The sequence below is a fragment of the Chiroxiphia lanceolata genome, chromosome 14 (genome assembly GCF_009829145.1).
Source record: "Chiroxiphia lanceolata isolate bChiLan1 chromosome 14, bChiLan1.pri, whole genome shotgun sequence".
Classification (NCBI taxonomy): domain Eukaryota; kingdom Metazoa; phylum Chordata; class Aves; order Passeriformes; family Pipridae; genus Chiroxiphia; species Chiroxiphia lanceolata.
The window spans coordinates 8,365,609-8,385,124 of record NC_045650.1 but is presented as its reverse complement, the minus strand read 5'-3'; the positions used below and the strand labels follow the sequence as shown (position 1 = coordinate 8,385,124).

Genomic DNA, 19,516 nt, shown 5'->3' with positions numbered 1-19,516 from the left:
ACTGAAAATGAAACCCAGCCATAGAAAGACGTCCAGGACTTTAATTACTGTAAATTACATAAATCCACAAAATTAAGGGAAACTAAATAGCTTGACATAATCCTCTGGTGTAGACAAGGTTGGGTGGAGGAGGTTGGGGGGAGCAAGACAAACATCACCTTCCATTTAACCTTTTTATCCTAGAGTGCCAAAATTGCTTCACAAAAGCATACTTACACAATGCTGTAATATTTTTTACACCTTTTCGAGCTCCAAAGCAAAGGCAGCTAAGTAGGCTGGAGGTTTAGGCTTTTTCCAAAAACCTTCTATACACCCAGGAAGGTTTTTTTTAATCTCTTATACATTGGAGGTATTAGTCTGTTTTGTGTGGTCCCTGCTGACACAAAGTATGAGACTTCTTCCTGTCAGTGGAAAACAGAATTTAGCTTTTGGACTATCTGCTGCATCTCTTCCTTTCTCAATAATAATATGATCTTGAGATGCTTTGGGGTTTACTTTATTATGCCAGGGATATCTAAATTGTATCTCTTCAGCTACATGCTAGATAAAAATTGCCCAGTACAGTTTTCTTTGCCTGTCTTCATGGTGTTTAATACATCAAGATGTCTTTATCTTCAGGATAGTATAGTTGGTAAAAAATTATTTTCCCTGTGAGACCATTACTTCATTATTGAATTCTGACTTTGTGTGAAGGCTACTATGGAACTTCTCCAACAGTCTAATAAGAAAAAAAACCAAACCAAACAGAGGAAGGTATTTCCAAGAAAATAAACAGCTCATATTTATAATAAATATAAGGATTTATTATTATTTACTTCTCTTTATACTTATCATATCAGCTACAGTCTTTCACTCTCATTCAATTACATGAGCCAAACACTGTACTACCAACATTTTCAGAACAGTTCTAAGGAAGAGGACATTTCCAGGAACTCGGGTCAGTTCTACACTCCCACTACCAATAAGCATATGTGTTCTGATTTTCCAGGTCCTAGCTTTGTTCATTTCTAGGGAAAAAAAATCCCTAGACCACCACACCTCATTCTGTCAGAAAACCAGATTAACCACATGTCACAGGAACTGGTTGCCTCTGCTTGCAAACATTTGATGTCTGGTGATCCAAGGCCCATTGCTCTCCACCAGGAATACCTTTGTGTAAACCTCTTGTTGCAATGCTTATGAAGTGCTGCTGGGTAACACTACCAGACCACCACAGCCCTCTTAAATTGCCAAAGCATTTGAGACCCTAAAGTAGCTCAGACAAAGATTATTTCACTTTCAGCTACAGGAGTGCTGGGTGTTGGTTTGATTTGGTTTTAAACCAACAGTGTTAGAGAGAATAAACCAGCACAGCATTACCTACCAAACAGTTAACAGGACTGTTAGTGATTTAGGAAGTATTTTGTATTGCTTACACCACAGTTAGAGCAAAAAAAAAAAACACAATAAACTTGAACTCCCCCTCATGCTTCCCTGACCTGGCTCAAATCTGCTCAGCCGGCTTTGACAGAAATGTGGTGGGAGGAAGAGCAGAGCTTCCAGGCAAAGGCATTTTTTCAAGGAGTTAATGAAATTTGCAAGTATAATTATTTTTAATCTGGGTGCCAAGTTCTCTCTCCATTCTATGAAACCCTGGTGCTGTGATGCTACAAAAGGAACACATGAGCCCTCGACTCTCATTACAGCATCATTATATAATTCACAAGTATCAGTCTCAAATCTACTGAAATGGGTTTTACCTCAGTCAAAGAGTACTAAGGAACAGAGTAACTATTTAACTGTCCATGGCAGCTTAGGACCTCCAAATCTGGCCTCCAGCTAGCCAGGAAGGTGAATAAATTCCAGCACAATCACAGACTGTGTACAGAAAGCTCTTGCCAAGCCAAACTCAACAGGAGGCTGTAAGAAGACCCACCAGCCACAGGTTGCCAAGGGCACACCAGAGCTGATCCACATTCACGTCACCACTACTGTCTTTGGACAATATTAGGAGAGGAAAAATGTCTAAGGGAGTAAATCACTCTGAAATAATCTCTCAGCATCTCTTCAGCATCTACTCCCTGTCCAGAAGCAGCAAATGCTGCTCAACTGACTCAGCTGTAGAGCAGACCCCAGTATGGGGAAAGGATTACTCTCCTGGGCTCTACAAAAACCTGAAAAAAGCCAACTCAGAAATGAAAATGCTAAATAACCACTCACTTAACCACTGGTTTTGACAGAGAAATAAAGCAAGTAAAATCAAGAAGGAAATACACACTTGCAGCTTCAGTGGTACATCCTGCCCTCACTGAGCAGCCCGGCAGCTCTGTCTGCCCGGTTACTGGGCTGGATTTAGCAGGTGCTTCAAAGTCTCTCTTTTGGGGCAACCCACACAGCTTGGCTGCCTTTAGAAAGGAGTCCAAAAACTGCCCAGTCTGCTCACAGCTCTTGAGCCCTGCCCTGTTTGAGTCCCAGCAAGCAGCTCTTGCCCTTCAGTGCACCACGGCTCCCAGGCTCCTGGACTTTTTGGGCAGCAGTCCAGATGAGCTTGCACACAGACAGACACTTCATGGTTGGCTAAAATCTGTTATAGGGTATTGCAGTCTGGCCAGAAGCATTTATTAAAAAAAAAACAAACTGCTGTAACAGCAAATACACACGAATTTAGATTCTGTTCCAATTTTCTCCTTTTGTTTGCCAGGCACATCGGCATGTTAATGCTGTATTACCCACAGGGCACATCCAGCAACTCAACAGCACAACTGCAAGGAATATTTCATTCCAGGTTAGAGATTTCCAAGAAGTTAAAGAAATTCCTATAAATTTCCTTACAGTAAAACTATGTGATTGCAGCCAAAAGGCAAATTTAACATAAGAATGAAAAGCTCACCAACCCCACAATTTGGTCTCCTGACATTGCCAATGGTGGCGACTCAGGGCCCAGTCTAAGGACAAGGCAAATGTGCACCCAACATCCCAGCATCCACACAGTCTGAGTCTCATCCCTTCTTGAAAGCAATTCTGAAGACAGGTTTCCTCTTCCACATTATCATGGTAGCATAAAATAAATGGATTTGTATTAAAATCAAAGCAGATCTGCCTAACAAGTATCCTGCTTTTGTTTTAGATCATGGTGTCAGTGCTTATCTCCAGTTAACTGATACCAACGTTAAGTTTAGGACGAGGCTTAAATGAAATGAAGTCTGCTCTGTCAGCCTACTATTCAGTGACATTCACATGCTTTCTATTGCCTTCCTACAATGTGTACACTGCCTTATAATATTCCAGAGAAAAAAATATCTTAGAATTCCTGACCAGGTATTACCAGTGGTCAGAGATAGGAGGCAGCACCCTCAGGTATGGCAGGCTGACAGCAAGAGCCTGCCCTTCAGCTGGAGGAGCTAGAACATCTTGAAAGAGATATTTAGATATGTGGAAAAAATAATTTGAGCAGTTTGCAAAAAGAAGTCATTAACAAAAAGCAGTAGTTTACAAAATCACTGGCAGCAGATACCATGTTTATAAAATTTACCCACAAATGAGCATCTGTAATACAAAGAGAAAAAACAACAGAAAGGCTTCTGGGGAAGGAAACTCTTAAAATACATCTTTATAGTCCCAGGTTTTTGTGATGTCTTGAATTAAAGGTTAGACTTTTATCTAAATATCTGGGTCTGGATTTATCCTATTGGCAGACAAACTGAAAGCAACTGTTCCCCATCCCAAAATCAGAAGCTGACAGGCTCTTTCCATTGTTTTGCATAACAATACTGTGGAAATGAGCTTAAAGTAACATTTTCACTCAAGCTTTTGTTAAAGAAGAATGGTAATCATTCCTATCCTGCATCCCAATCACTCACTGCTTCTCAACTTCATTAACAACTCAAGATTCAGCAGACACAGAAGTCCTACAGAATGAAAAGACAGGCAGCAGAAATAAATATATCGAAACCATTATGAACCCTCTTCTCACTGCCAAATAAAAGCTAGAGAGATGAGCCATCATACAGCAGAAGAGGCCACGTGGTGATGGCACTGGATTGTGACTCATAACCACATACTCAATTCCAAGTGACACAAGACTCCTTGGGATGACCTCAGGCAAGTCATCCCATTCAGCTCTTGAAGCAGCACGAAAATGAGAAGATGATAACATGCCTGAAGCCTCCCCGAGATAGCACAAGGGTAGATTTGTGCACATGAGACACCAAGACACGGTGAAGGGGACCACAAAGTACTTGAAACAGACACCTCTCTGTGGTGAGGGGGGAAACTACATCGTAAATCTATAACTGGCAAGTCTAACAGAGTTAAAACTGATTTGTCCTGCTTAATTTAAAACCCCTGAGTACACTCTTATGACTCATAATTAAGGCTACACTGGCACTGTCCCATCATTCAAAGCAATCCCAATAAAGATGACTTCAGGTATCTCATCTTTACACAGCTGAGCCAGTCTATTTTTAAACCTAGTTATCTGCAGGCAGGATATTGGTATAAAACTGATTAAACATAATTTCATACACAGAAAGGCAAATGATGAATCTGGTAGAGAAACAAGTCGGTACAATGAGTACACACGTGTAACAGCAGAACAGAGAATATGCAGCAGAGTGTTTAAGTGCAGATTTTACATTTGACCTTCACAATATGCAACAGAAGTGGCATACATACACAAGCATGGTTTTACAGAAAGAATATTTATCCATCAAGTTCAACTGAGCTTCTATAAATAATGCAGAAGCAAAACACTAATTGGCCTGTTGCAGAAAAATTTTGCATTTCACAACTCACTGCTCTTCCTGTATATTATCTAGGGGTTTATCCTGACTAATCCAAGAATGCACACATCTGTCCAAGGAGCCAATACATGGCTCCCAGAAAAAGTACCAACTTTTTCTTTTTTAAGCTGGTTTCCTGAGAAAAAGAGATTAGACATTTTCACTGTCCAGCTATCCATCCCTCTATTACTTTGTTTCTCCTATGAAGTTTTTTTGCAAATTTCAACCATGTCTTAAGACAGGAACACGCCCCCAAAACATTACTTGCAAAAGTACAACCAAAACCAAAACAGTGCCTCAATGATGCAAAGGCAGTCATAAACCACTCCTTATTCATTTCAAGAGGAGACATCCAGCAGTCCCCACTTGTACTGCCTTGCTAACTTGTTCTGCCAAAGAAAGGAGAAGCCAAGGTGAGGGAGAGTGCAAGGAGCTGAGGAGTCTACGAACAGAAGCTCCAAATCTGCCAAAAACCCCTTCACTACTTCTGTCCCTTATAGAACAACTGTCCTTTCAAGTACAGAAAAATTATTATCAAAACTTCCAAGTTTTGACCTGACTCTTGCTAAAAGGTTTTTTGGGTTTTTTTTCCCCCCCCGTCAACAGAAAACATGCTTGAAATTAATCTCATTCTTTCAGTTTCACTTTTTTTGTAATTATAATTAACTCAAACATATTTTCAAAGGCCAGAAAAATTATTTATGCTGTCAGAAAAGGGTCTTATCAAGAGATGAGACTTGAGAAAATTTTTCTTGAAAGCCAGACTCACAACTGAATTACTGTGCATCAGTGAGGTACCGCCCGTCACCTGCAGCAGTAGCTGCCTCAGAAAGTGCTCTGCCCTCCCCACCAATGTGAAGCAAAACAAACTCACTGCAAGAGGCATGTTAATATGCTTGGTTAAATTTCATGAATGCTTCAGAGAAGGTATTTAACCTTGTGTCCACAGAACAGGCATCCAGCCAGTTACCAGAACTCAGGGGACACAGTTACCCTGTGCCCTGCAGGATCCCCACCCAAGGTCACGCTGGGCAAACGAGGCACGTCTGCTTTTTGCACTATGACTTTTGTCTTCTTTTTGTACACAGGGAATGTGCCCACACTTGCTGAGCTTGTTAAGTGGGCAAACATGCAAAATTCCTCCAAGTTGATCCAAGCAGTTTACTCACTTAAGCTCATTTCCATGACTCAGGTGGAAGGGTTTTCCTTCAGGAAGTGATCATCAGCCAAGCATTTCAGAAGCCATCCACTTTTTGAAGTGTAACACCCCCAAAATGAGACTCCTTTACTCCTCCTCTCCTCTGCGTAGTATAAGTGGAAGAGGATGGGCAGCACAGATGGGCTGCATCAAATTGCTGCAAGAACCAGATGCTCATGGAGAAAGGAGTCTGCTAACTTCAGCAGCCCACTCCTTGGCTAGTTACACTGATAACAGCTGACATGACAGTTCTGAAGCTGCCTCTGGGTCTATCACATGGTTATCCAGCTGATGAGCTACCCAGGCTGCCCTAGCCTTTCAGATATAACTCTTATTCAATTTGCCTCTCTTCCAGGGAAAATGATGCATTCTCCTTCACCTACTGCACAAGTTATTGTACAAGTCCTTCAATAAAAATCTCCCAATGGATTCTTTATGGAGAGATAAAATGAAATGTTTCTGCTTGCTTGGTTTGGTTTCTTCTTGGATCTCACTGAATAATTTTAGGTAACATTTTTGGAAGACGTTCTCTCTGACTGGACCAATAATATCTTCTAGATATGAAGACAAACGTTATATTTAAAGAGAAATTCACCCAAAATCTCTAATACAGGCCTCTGAAAAAGCTGGCATTTAGGGAAGATCAGTGGAAAGGCTTTATGAGCCTGAATGAAATTATTGTGCTGACTCCTTTTAGCAGCTTGAGCACACTGGTTCCAAAGCTTCAACTGAGAAGAATTCGTATCAAAGCACTGCTGCTTTTTAAGCCTGCTTTCCACAGAGGAAAAAAAATCAAAGAAAACAGTCCTGGAGGGAGTCCAGGGTAAAGTTTATGTTTACAAACATGATCCTGCCTCAGTGTTTTGTTACTTAAGAGTCCCTACAAAGTGTGAGTTTTGGACAACATTCATAAACCTCCAAATCTTAAGGAAAAATGACGAATGCTGAACCAGACCCAACTATTCTGGTAATTTAAAATTTCTTTTTTCATAACATAGGTAATAAAAAACAAACCAGTGATTGTCAACAGGGTTTTTTTGGTGGACCAGAGTAGGGGAAATGCCTTTTGCTTGAGCATGACCTTGACAACCTCCTGGTTTGTGCCTTGCAAGACAGATTCAGCTCATGAGCCTGATCTCCTCTCCCCTTACTCCAAGATGAGCCTTGCTTAAAACAGATCTTCTTCACGATCTTCTTCAGAAAGGGAAATTTGATCTTACAAAATAGCTAAAGAAATAGCCACTGCCATTCTGAATTAAGGTCTTTCCAAACCAATAATGATAAAGATGTTCCTCTTGTTTCTTGCATAAATTGCTCTAGATGCTGACATGAATTTCACCCTCTCCCCCCTTGCCTGTTCAGTGATGCTCTATTTCCCTTGTGACACACTGATAATCCACTTGCTTTCTCAAAACTTCTCTGGAATAAGAGAAGTGATGAGATGTAGCCTGTTCTCTCTTATCCCAGATGCAAGAAAGGCACGAATGGGGCACACACAGACCTACCCCAGCATCTGACACAGTGACTGAGGACTCAGCAGACAGGAGTATCACTGAACAGACAGATGGCATCTAATACACTACATTATTAACAGGGATTTAATGACCAGCATAAGTGATTATATGCCAGGAGCTTGTTTCAGTCAGGCTAAACAGGAGCAAACCAAGCAAATCATTCTGCTACTAATGTAAAGGGGCAATGCTATTTACAACAATTTGTTAAGACTTCACCCTAGGCAAAGAAGAATTAAGCTTCACAGAATAAAACACAGGGCAGTAGGCAGGCTGGATGGAGGAGAAACAGAAAGCTGACTGAGAAAGAGAGACCACATGTCCTTGAGGAAGGACAGCATGTATTGGTGAAGAGACACCAAGTGTTAATATTTTCTGGCTAATATTTTCTAGAGGTCTATCCAAACTTCTGGTCTTCAGAGGTTGCTTCCGAGATGTTCAGAGTCAGTTCCTCCTCTGAGTCACCAGATAAATCAACATCTTGATCAAATATTTAACATCCCTGAAGTGCTACACAAATATACACTAATTCCAACTACACTCAAGAACCAAGGTAAGAGTGATTACTTCCAAACAAAAATGCAGAACTACAAGACAGAAGGGTCAGCAACTTCATCAGGTCACACTGCCAAGCCAAGTTAACTGCTGGAAGGTTCTGGCTCTGGATTCAGTGTTTAGTTTGATTGATCATGAATATTCAGACTGTTGTGCGTGAATAAGTTCCTTTTTCAGGAAAGAAAACATCCTATGTACTCTGAATAATTAAAGCAACAACAAAAACCCATGATCTGCACCCCCCAAAATACAGTGTTTTATGCTTCTCCACAGCACAGCTCTGTGGCCCTAATTCTGCTCAGCTTGAAAACCACTAAACTGGACCTGCAAGACTGTGATTACCTCTGTCTAGCCTATCTGGCACAATAAACTACAAGAAACACTGCTCATTAAAGAATATTGACATAATTGCTTAGGGACAAATAACAATTAGATGTCTGAATGCATTAAGGCAGCTCTTTGGCATATATTCTCAATATGTCAGTACTTCTGCCTATATTTTCACTACAGATGAAGTTTAAGTATCTTAAAGCTGAGGTTAATATACTCCCACAATGAGAGAAAAAAACATGATTACTTAAAATTATATTAAAAAATACAGTTAGAGCCATGAACTACTTTTAAAGAACAAGGGATTTCACCTTTTGTGCTTTTATCAAGTGCTATATATAAATGCCATTTTTGTTCAGTGCATTAACAGTATCAAATTTTTCTATATAAATGGTAATTTGGGCAGGCTCTTTTCAATATATAAATGCGAAAGATCAGTATTTCCAAATTTTGGTGCCACATGTGAAAAACAATCATATTCTCAACTTCATCTTATGCAGTGCTTCCTTTTACCATACACTTTTACTCCTCCTGTCTGCCAACTGCAGAGTTTAGTCTGTTGGGGTATCAAGTCGTACAATGATGTACTGTCCATTCTACATATAATGCCCATAACAGGCACTCCTGGCACTCTCCTAAGTGCCAGTAACTTCTGTGCCTTTCTAATGCAAATGGAAACAGGATATGACGAAGAAGCAGGTGAGAGACAAGGAAAAATGAGTATCATCTGTTGTCAGGAAAGGATATTGTTTTCACTCCTGCACTTCTATTTCCTGCAGTGCTGAAGCATGAAATGCTCCATTGAAAGGTTACTTATGAAGTATGCAAAGACTCTGTGTCATATCAGATGGCTGAAGCTTCTGGGTGATTTACTGTGATTGTGCTAATTATCTCTTAACAGTTATTGCAGACTCATGTTCAAAGTCCTAAATAATACACAGAACTCACATGCAGCCCAAGTGCAAGAGATCAATTAAAAAAACAAACAGAACCCCCCCCTAAAAGTACACTGACAAAGTTACCCTTATTTTGATACTTCCATCAGTCCATCACCTGACTCAGCTCTGCATCACAGAAAAGCTCAGGGGAACAGGACTTTCTCCAGTGAAAATGGGGGGTTAGCAAATTAGTATTTCAAGGGCACAACCTGGAGAACACTTTACCCATCAGCTTCATTCAGCTCACAGTAAGAAGTACTTTGTGAGGTCACAAGTGGCTCAAGGCCAGCTCAGTGGGACCCCATGGCTGGGCAGGTGAGAGGCAGAACAGGGGACTCACATCGTACAGCACTGCTGGGACAGACACTGGCTGGGCTGAAATGGGGCCCTGCATCGAGGGTGTGGGGAGATCAGGATGGAGGCTGTGGCAGGGCTCTTTTTAAACTCACTCTGCAAGGCTCAGAAGGGGAGGGCAGGAATAAAAAGGCAGTGTCTTTCAAAATCAGCCTCACCCTCACAGCTCAGCAGTGCTGCAACGTGCTTTTGGTAAATATTTATTTGGATTATTTTTCCTTGCTCAGGGCTAGTGAGGGAGCATGTGCCATCATCTTGAGGACAGATTGGGAATGAAAACCTATCATATTCTTCTCTTCCCTTTCAAAATCAGATGATCAGCTGTGGCTTTAGTCCTGCCAAATTCTGTCAAATATAGCACAAAATTATACAGAACCATAGTAACTGCACTCCCACTATTGTTCTGATCTAAAGAGGAGTTTGATTACATTAGGTAAATATTTGTCCTTATGTAATAGCTCCCTCCGACATTCTAAAAATTTTCCGTCTCCTAGAATTTAACTGAAGAGGGTGCTTTTATATGTCACTGCTCTGCCCCAAAATCAAGTATACTCTATTATACCGTGAGTATTAAACTGTGAGTAATGTCATTACAAGCAATAATAGTTATCCAGACAATTATGTAGTTGCAACTGCAGTTTTCCTATTAAATCTAGAAGCTTTAAGCGAATTCAGAGTCAATAAGAACTGCAACACCATCTCTGATGAGCTAAATAGCAGTTATTTATTCACAGATTGTTAAATTTTTATGGCCCTGAGATTTCCAGGAAGAAAGCAACATAGAGTTGACTCCCCATCTAAATAGTGGCTCATTCTTCATGTTGATATAATTATGAAGTTTCAGTCATTGCAAAGCTGTTCACACAGCTTTATCAACCACATGCATTGCAAAATATATGCTAACTGCAGTTTTTCCATTATAAAACTCTCTAGTGAAGTCACTGTTCTATTTCCAGCTCAGCTCTGGCAGTGTGCGGATGCTCGCTGCTTAGTAAATAGAAATATTTTTTTTTTAGGGAAAAAAAAGAACATTCTGAATAAAAAAGCTACAGGCTTTTGATACCCTTTCTTCCAAGTAATTTTAAATAAGGTAATGCAAAAAATGAATAATGAAGAGGAAATAGAAGCTTGTGTGATGACTCAACACAGCAGGAGTCATGAGGAAAATGCCAAATTCTTGAATACATGTTTTATTATAATATACAGGAGTGTACACACTGAAAAAACTTTCACCTTTTAAAATAGGTGTTATCAACAGCCTAGGAAGCATTAATCAGTATTCTTATCACTTTGGTAATTATATTCCTCCTAGCACATAAATGCAAAGGGAAGGAATTTAAGACCTTAACTTCAGAAGAAAGTAAGCAAGCTCATTTTCCCTATGTCTTCCTCATTCCAGCTGGAGTCTTAACTTCTTTGGTCAATCTCCAGGATGAAAAAATCTTCAGCACTGTGCAAATACATCAGCTCGTTTTCCCCTGAATATTTGCTCAAATAAATTATTTAATTTGCTTTGGCTGTATTCATAAGTATGTTCTGTGAATCTTGGAGGTAAGGTGATTATCACAAATATTCACTCAAACAAAGGATTTAAAACATGCCTGTTGACGGTTTTCTTCTGGAACACTGAATAATTCTATGTGAAACACGGTTATTAAAAGAGTCCAGATCAAACAATCAGAAAACTTGCCAGCACTTACTGTATCAAACCGCACCGTTCAAAGGGCTCACTCCCCATAGAAGAGTGTTCTAGAGAAATAGATACATACAACTTTCTTAACCCTATTTCAAAAAGCACAAAGCTCTGCACATTCAGGAGCCAAGTTGTCTGTCCAGGTCTCAATCAGCACTCTCAGTGCAACACCAGTTTCAGTGCACGACGTTTCCCACTTCCCAAGAGCTGAATGTAAAAGCACAGCAGCGCAACCTCATGCAGGAACACAGCCCCCACATGTTTCCACCTTACCTAAACTACAGCACACACAGCTTCCAATAAAATCTGGTGCTTTGCTCAGCAACTCCACCGCCCCAACATTACTCTCGCAAAACTCCCTCTGCCCTCAGCCAGAATTTGGCCCAAGGATGAAAATACTGGAAGTCATGCGGGACATGCATGCACAGACTTCACAGAGAGACTAAAAGAAAAAAATATATTAAGAGGTACATCTGGAAGGTAAGAATAGACTACTGCAATGCCAAATACTTTTTAAAATAGAGCACACTTGTTCTATCCCTTTCTGCTGCCAAGAGGAATCCACAGCACAGGACCGGAGGCAACAGGGACAGGTGTTTTCTCTAAAAGTAGAATTCATTCTTTTGGCCACCTATACAGCACGTTTGGCCAACGTGTTCAAATCCAAGTGTGGGATCCTTCCAACAGCAACATTCAGTCACTGGCAAGCTTTGCTGGAAGCTCTGCGGTTGCCTTTCGCATGATCAGATGAAAAGCTGCTTTCTGAGCTCCTGTTTGTCATTCCATTTTTCTTCTAAAAACGTACTATTTAAAATTATCTGGAAGAGTTACAAATTACTCTAACCAACTCTTTCAGCATGCAAGAATATGTGACTGTAAGGAGATTATATTTTCATACAGCTGAGCAGTTCAAGCCCAACATTTAAATGTTGCTATAAAAATATGTGAAACCAAATTGTGTGACAGAGTTTGCTTTGTCAAAACACAAATGTCTCATAAAATATGCTGTCTAGCATCATAAGTAGTAGGTGATATTTTTCAGATGAACTTCTGCAAAGAAAAATACCTATTAAAATTAACAAAAGATATTAAAAACTTAGATTTGACATTTTAATTGTCTTTTTATTTCAAATGGCAACAGTTCTGGGGTTTATCTATATTTGGTTAAAGACCAGCCCCAAAATAAAATAAAAAAATTAGCTATGCAAACAATTTTGTTCAACCCTTCATAATTTCTTAAAGTTACTGTTTCTTAGCTGAAAACAGCCCAAAACACCCTTGTACTTATGCAGTTCTCCTATCTGCCTTTTTTTTTCTCCAATCCTTTTCGGCAGTCCACAAACTAAAATACACCATTTGTTTTGCTCTAGTCCAAACAGCCTACACTGATACATCAGTAGCTTTTTTGATTTTACGTTTCCCCAGTAGCTGTCATCTTTTGGCAGCTCATGTGAGAAGAGAAGTTGAATTTACTGGAAAAGAAACTGTTCTCAACCATTTGTACATGGCCATACCAATACTCAAGCAGCGTTGCTGCCTTGTAGGAGGACCAAGGCAAGATGCAGAGGCAAAATGGCTTAACAGTGTCTGAAAAGATGGGACATGAGGAAGGAAGGGACATAGGAAAATCTGCTAGACTGTACTGAAGACATAAGATGACTTTTAACATGTATTAGGTAAAAACTCGAAGGACTAGGAAATGGTTACCACCCTCTCCCTGCCAGGATGGACACCCACGTTTCCAGAAGAGGAGCTGCCAGCAGGCAATCTGCTGGAGGAGGATAAAAAAGCACCTTCCCATGGGAATATTTTCCACTTGGACTCCTGGGCACCAAGGCTGAAGCATATGGGGACACAGAGTCAGGGGAAGGAAAGGCTGCTCTGACACATCATGCTCAGAGGCAGGAACCTGATCAGAAGGAGCTCCTGCTCATTTTTGCACATCTGTCTCCCTGTCTTTCTCTAATCACAGTTCCTCTGTTCAGAGCTATTAGATCTCAGTTCTTGAGAGGCAGTTTTGATGATTTCAGAGAAATTAAAGCAACTGATAACAAAATCTGGACATTCCCTCCAAGTAAAGAAAAAGTATTAGGCTGCAATTGTATCAAATTATGATCAGTTTTACCCCTCTAGGAAAGACTTCACAAATAACCAAAAGACCTGCAAGTACAAATTTTTGAACTCGAGCAGGCTACTTAATTTGTTTGAAAGTGTGGAGGCTTTGATCTTCTCTTGCTTTGTCAAAGCAAGCTACAAAGCCCTGGATCTATTCAGTTACATCCTGGTCACCCATAATAATATGTTTTTGTCAACAGAGCAGACATTAGGTGACAATACTCTTGTTCTGCATCAGCCTTAAAAGACTCCTATGTTACACATGATCCTGAAAGTAAAAAAGATAAAAAATAGGAAAAAGGAAAAAAAAAGAGCTTAAGCAGAGATACAGCTGAGCTTCCTAATAACCCTTACTATAATCTATTTACACAGTTCCTGCAGAGACTCCTTGAATGGACAACTGTTTTCTTTCCATGGTGCTTTATACTTCAAGTTCCAGTCATTTACCTTAGCAACTAAACACTTGTACACAGATAAAATCAGAAGAGATCAAACATCCTAAGGTGGACAATTCCAGATGAAAAGCATGTAGTGACAGATTTTGTGCTGTATTGGCCAAAAGTGAGAAGTAGTTAAACACTTAAACCTTGCTGTTATTAATTATTTCACTGAAATAAGTCATATTCAAATCCACCTATGACATGACCAGCATCAAAACACAAAAAGGATGACATCTGATTTCAATGATACTCATCCTGCAAATAAATACAAATATTATTTCTTGATAGAGATGGCAGATTTCTATTTTTACAAGGCAAATGACTATGAAAATCAGGTGAGCTATGTCTCATGTACTATATGAGTGAGAAATCAGCAGCCTGAGAAGGTGCTGAGCATCCTTAATGCATTTTGCATTGCAAAAGTATTCAGCACTTCACTGAATCAGGTCCTGTGGCCAATTAAGAATTGCTGATTGCAAGAAGATGATCTGAAACACAACGGCCACCACATAGAGAACAATTCCTCCCTTTTCACACTAAGCATTTTGCCATTTACAGTAACACCCATCAGGCTCAGCTGCACCCAGTGTCCAGTGTAAAACTGCAACTTTGTCCCTAAGTGAGAACTTCACATATTTTCTCACAAGCAGGCACAGGACGCAGATGACCATACTGCTGGTCCCTCCACCCTCCTTTCAAAAATAAGATGAAACTGCACAAGGTTTTGTCCTGTCCAAATTCAGTGAAGTCCAAAATTGCCCCTGCTGATGGAAAGCCATCCCGTGATATCCCAGGAATGCCAAGGGGTGCAACAGCACAGACCCAGCTGCTAAGATCCATCTTTGAAGGATTCATGGAGGCCGTGACTGGCACAAGGGCACCGCATTGACTGTTTGACAATTTGACAATTGTTTGATTTTCTCCCCCCGAGCCCAGGACTTGCAAAAACAAAATCCTGACTACAGGTAAAATAGCAGCAAACAAGATGAATCTCCAAAGGAACACTTCATATTTCATTAAAACACTTTTCCTTTTGGCAAGTCTGTATTTTCTAGAAGACATAACCCTGCCTTGTGACAAGGCTTCTGCCCAGCTCAAACCTTTAGCACATATTGCCTCTGAAGCAGCAAACAGGTCAGATATTTCTTATTAGCTGCCAACCTGAACACGTGTGCAGCTTGTCTCTGCTGACTATTCAAGACTTCTCTTCAGTCACCTGACTCGTCTATGCAAGAACTACAGCAGCAAGTTGCACTCTAACCATGAGTTCACTCTGATGTTCAAATCCAGTTAAAATGAATTATTAAACTGCTGAAATAAAATTAAATAGAAGTTATGCAGCAATATTTCTTGCTGGCCCTACAGGCTGCACTCTGTCTTACATTAAACAAGTCCATAAAATATTTAAAGTGACCATGTCTACACAATTACACATAATTCAGTTGAGAAGAATATACTGCTAAATGAAATAAATCATGTTGGCATATGTGTCTATGCAGGACTAATATCAAATATAATTAAAATACTTCCTTTTTTTTTCCTATGAGAAATCACCAGGCTGACCGCATTTGAACAACAGTAGTTCAACATACTTGTTTCACAGTCCCCCTAAACAGACTGCAAATATAAGGGTGAGATCTCAAGCAAGCACTCGAGTATTTAGAAGCACATCTTGCCTGAAATTCAAAACACTTAAGCTGTGCTACAGCCCCAACACGCTGCCGGGCAGTGTGAGCACGCTGGTGTGCACCTTCAAGACTAAAACAGTTTGAAGCCTCTGCACTGACGTTCTCTGAGGAGCTCAATCCAGACAACGTATTCAGAGACATGGATAGCTTTGATTTCACTATAAGCCACATCAAACAGGCATACTGACTTGAAAACACACGAAGGCGACAGCAACTTTTCAAAGACTTCTAGTTTTTTATGTGACAGCAAAGAGCAGGTGATCAGGTTTCTCTTCCCTGACGTCTCCCATTTTCTAGGGCAGTGCCTTCTTCATCAAACTAAGGATGAGATCAAAATGTGGCCAATATAAGACAGTTCTTCACAACTGAGAGCAGGACAGGCATAATTATCGTGGATCAACTGATGACCAGAACATTTGTCAATAAAAGCACCTCAAATTCTCTGTGCGATCTTAGTTTTACTCTCAAGTCCATAGTCTTTACAAGACCAAGCCTAGAGGCTGTATTTTGAGTACAAGTTAAGAAATACAAGTGACACAGTATGCTGTGTGATAAGCAGAGTATCACAAAAATTTAGAAAGCAATACCAGTTATTTCAAATCCCACTATGACTGTGTGAACATACAAAGAAGACAATTGTTCCATCCGATCATTTGAGAGATTGATTCAAATTACTATTGAAATGCTAAAGCTAAGATTTTTTTCACATCCTCCTACAATTGTTTTCCAATTATTTATTACTCCTTTGGTGTGTACTGGTAGTATAAATTTTTTATTCCAAAAAGTTTCCACTTTTTTATCTTTAGTAGAAAGGCTGTGCTCTCTCAAGAGACTCATAAAGCCTCCTATACTATACCAAAACACAAACAAATTTTCTATTACTATGGAAATCGAAGCATCACTTTGTTATTTATGCCACACTGTAATATGTGTTCTAAATCCTGCAGCTTTGTATTGCCCTTCTCCTTTGGTCCATCCAAAAGCCCACCATTCATGCTATACACATGGAAGCATAAAAACAACTAAGAAAGGAAACTAGAAACACTCACCTGCATGTGCACATACTCCATCACTCTCACATGTAGTCTCAACAATCCTTTGTCTGCTTAAAACCTCAGTGTCACCCTTAAATTATAAACTGAGTGAATAAGGTAGGTTCTCATTTCTTCCTACAGAACAAGATCTCTGGTCTCCAGCAAACCCTGCTAGATTTGGAATTAATTTTCTCTGGGACAATTTGTTAAGGAGCTCCAACTGCCAGTCTCTTCCCAAAGAGTCCAAGGTGCCAAGACCAGGGGATCTGGAAGTCAGCATATGCTGTTGTGCAACCTGGAAAGACAAGCTCCTGGGGCAGGTACGACACAAACCGTTTAGCCCATCACAGGTGAACATCGACACTCCAAGTGCCACCTGCAAAACACTCCATAGTTTGCACAGGGAAGGGCTCGCAGGTGTCACCAGGTCTCTGCGTGAGACACGGCTTGGCAAGTAGGTGCCTGCAAGCTGACAACTCCAGATGGCTGCAGAGCAGCCAAAAGCACAGAAGACAAAGCTTCTCTCGCAGAGAAACAGCGGCCTTTCTGGTCGTGCAGGAAAGCAATTCTAGGGCCTTGAGGCTCCTGAGCTGCAATGGGACACAGACTTGACAACTAAAAAAAACCCAGCAGAGCAGACTACAGGAAACAGTCCTTTTGGTTGACCCCTCATCTTATTACATTTTACTCATCGCTCAGATGTGTTTTAGTGATCTCCAGACCCCTCAAACAGTCAGCAGAAGCCTCTCCTAGAGCTGCTCCAAAAGCTAGCTGACTCTGGGCTCCCTGTAAGCCAACTAGCCAGTCTCCTCAGTGACTCAGTAACACTCTGTGCCCTTCCATCATAGGTAAAAGACCAAAAAACAATTTACCAAATAGGAAAAAAAAAAATATTAATTTCTCTCATAATAGGTTAAATAAAGAGCAACTGAATCCCACTCCCCGTAGGGAAGAGTTGTGTGCTCTGGATTTTTCTGCATCTTTGCCCTGCCTTTTAACTGCCCAGTTATTTCATATAACCTCAGGGTTTTCTGTTTTATTATGTTAAAGAACGTATTTTCCTTTCAGTTCAGATTCTTTCCCATTTAAGACTATCATCACTCATATTGATTTTTCATGGATTAACCAGGCTGAGGAAACGAATAATGTGTTATTCCTTACACACAATTTTTCCAGATGGCTTCTTTGCCCATGGGCATGACATGGTAGACCCTGTGCTGCACTTGTTGCTGACTGATACCAGTGCATGCTGCAATCTCATATACCATTCTTTGCTTGCCCTGCACACGGGGTCTGCTGGAAATGCAAGCGGCTGCAGTGATCCAGTGTCTATTGTACTAGAGGAAACCACAGCAGTAAGAGAAGTTGACCAGATAGTTTATATACAATGTGACCCACGCTGCATGCAGAAAAGCACCATTAACACTGTTTCATACACAACTTCCTCGTGCCCTAAGCAAGAGTTGGTTTTCTGTGAGAATTTGAGATTTATTCCCAGTAAAACTCCAGACAGAAACACAATATTAGAAATTCCCTGATCTAGAGCATGAAATTGTCTCAAAGACATGACACATTACAGACTGTGTCAGTATGAAAGGAGAAGACATTTCACAGTTCAGCATGACTCCAGCTGTTTAGGAAACAAGCAATAAATAACACGAAGTGGCAATAGCTTCAGAAAGGTAAGGGACCAGCTGAAAGTGGATGTGCTGAATAGTGAAGAAAAGCACATTTCAGATTCAGGAAGGAAATGAGACTCAAACTGCAGGGAGGAAAGAGGGCAGGAGATGGTCTGATAGCAGGAGACCAGACAAAGAACACAGCAAGGACAAAACCAAAGCTATGGCCCAGCTGGCTCCCCACTGCACTGCCAGCTGTGCAAGCCCAGGGTGGAAACAGGACATCAGAACAGCAACTGTACCCTTGATAAAGACCTCAGGGGCTACATACAAATGTAGGCAAATACAAAATGAGGTCTACTGAGAACACATGAACAAATATTCACTCCTGGTGGGAAGCACAGCAAATTTCCACAGGCTGAGCTCATGGCACACACGTTCTCTGAAAGATCACTTGCAACAGGATCCTTGCATTTTCCTCTTCTGCAAACACAGCTACTTTGCATGTCACAGGGATAGGAAATAAAAGGCAAATCAAGACTCAGTTTTACAGATCTCCACACCTGTGAACCATTCTCCCTCTCAATGGAATCTCCCTTACTCCTGAGGTTCACGCAACAGCAGACTTGTAGGATTGGGTCCTAAATGATTCACAAGGACAAGAAATACACAGCCCAAAGTGGAAGTGAAGTTTTTCACACAATTTATTTTCATCTCCTGAAGCTGCCATGATATCAGTTTTGCAGAGCAAGGATGGTTCAGCTATATATTGGGTTAACAAAAGGATGGAGGACAAGGTAAAACTTTTCCGTGCAGTCGCCTGTGGAGTTTGTCCTTCACTTTATTAAAACTGGAAGGATATTTATAGAATAAAGTTTCACTTCAAGCCCTGTCACATACTGTATTACTCAGAAGGTGTCAAAAGTGCAGCAGCAAAACTGAACTGAATTAAAATCATCTTTTGAATCATTTGATGCCTGGTGAAATAGAAGAGGATATGATGAGCAATGACACCCTTTGGAACAAAACAAGGTGAAAAGAATTTTAATCCATTTTTTTAGGGCTTATCTTCCATTTTGAGTATTTTGTGAAGGAGTTGATATAACTGACTGTGAGGCACAGACGACTCAGCCAGGGATGGAATCTGTAGCTTACAAAACAAAAATGGTGTTTTGCTTTCCACTGGTTTACATCACCAAACAAGTCAGACCTGTGACTCATATACTAGTACACTGTTAAAGTGTATTTTCAAATATACTCCCACCCTCACTCTGTCCAAGG

At 40.5% G+C, this 19,516-nt stretch overlaps 1 protein-coding gene and 1 long non-coding RNA gene across 8 annotated transcripts in view; one reads left to right on the top strand and one right to left on the bottom strand.

Moving 5' to 3' along the window:
- The window catches only part of FGF13 (fibroblast growth factor 13), a 314,139-nt gene that overhangs the window by 172,193 nt on the left and 122,430 nt on the right, over positions 1-19,516 (bottom strand). The gene's annotated exons all lie outside the window — the stretch shown is intronic.
- LOC116793817 lies at positions 9,630-11,116 on the top strand. The gene is made up of 3 exons (XR_004359594.1): positions 9,630-9,838; positions 10,141-10,209; positions 11,046-11,116. It is a non-coding gene; the product is annotated as an uncharacterized LOC116793817 (long non-coding RNA).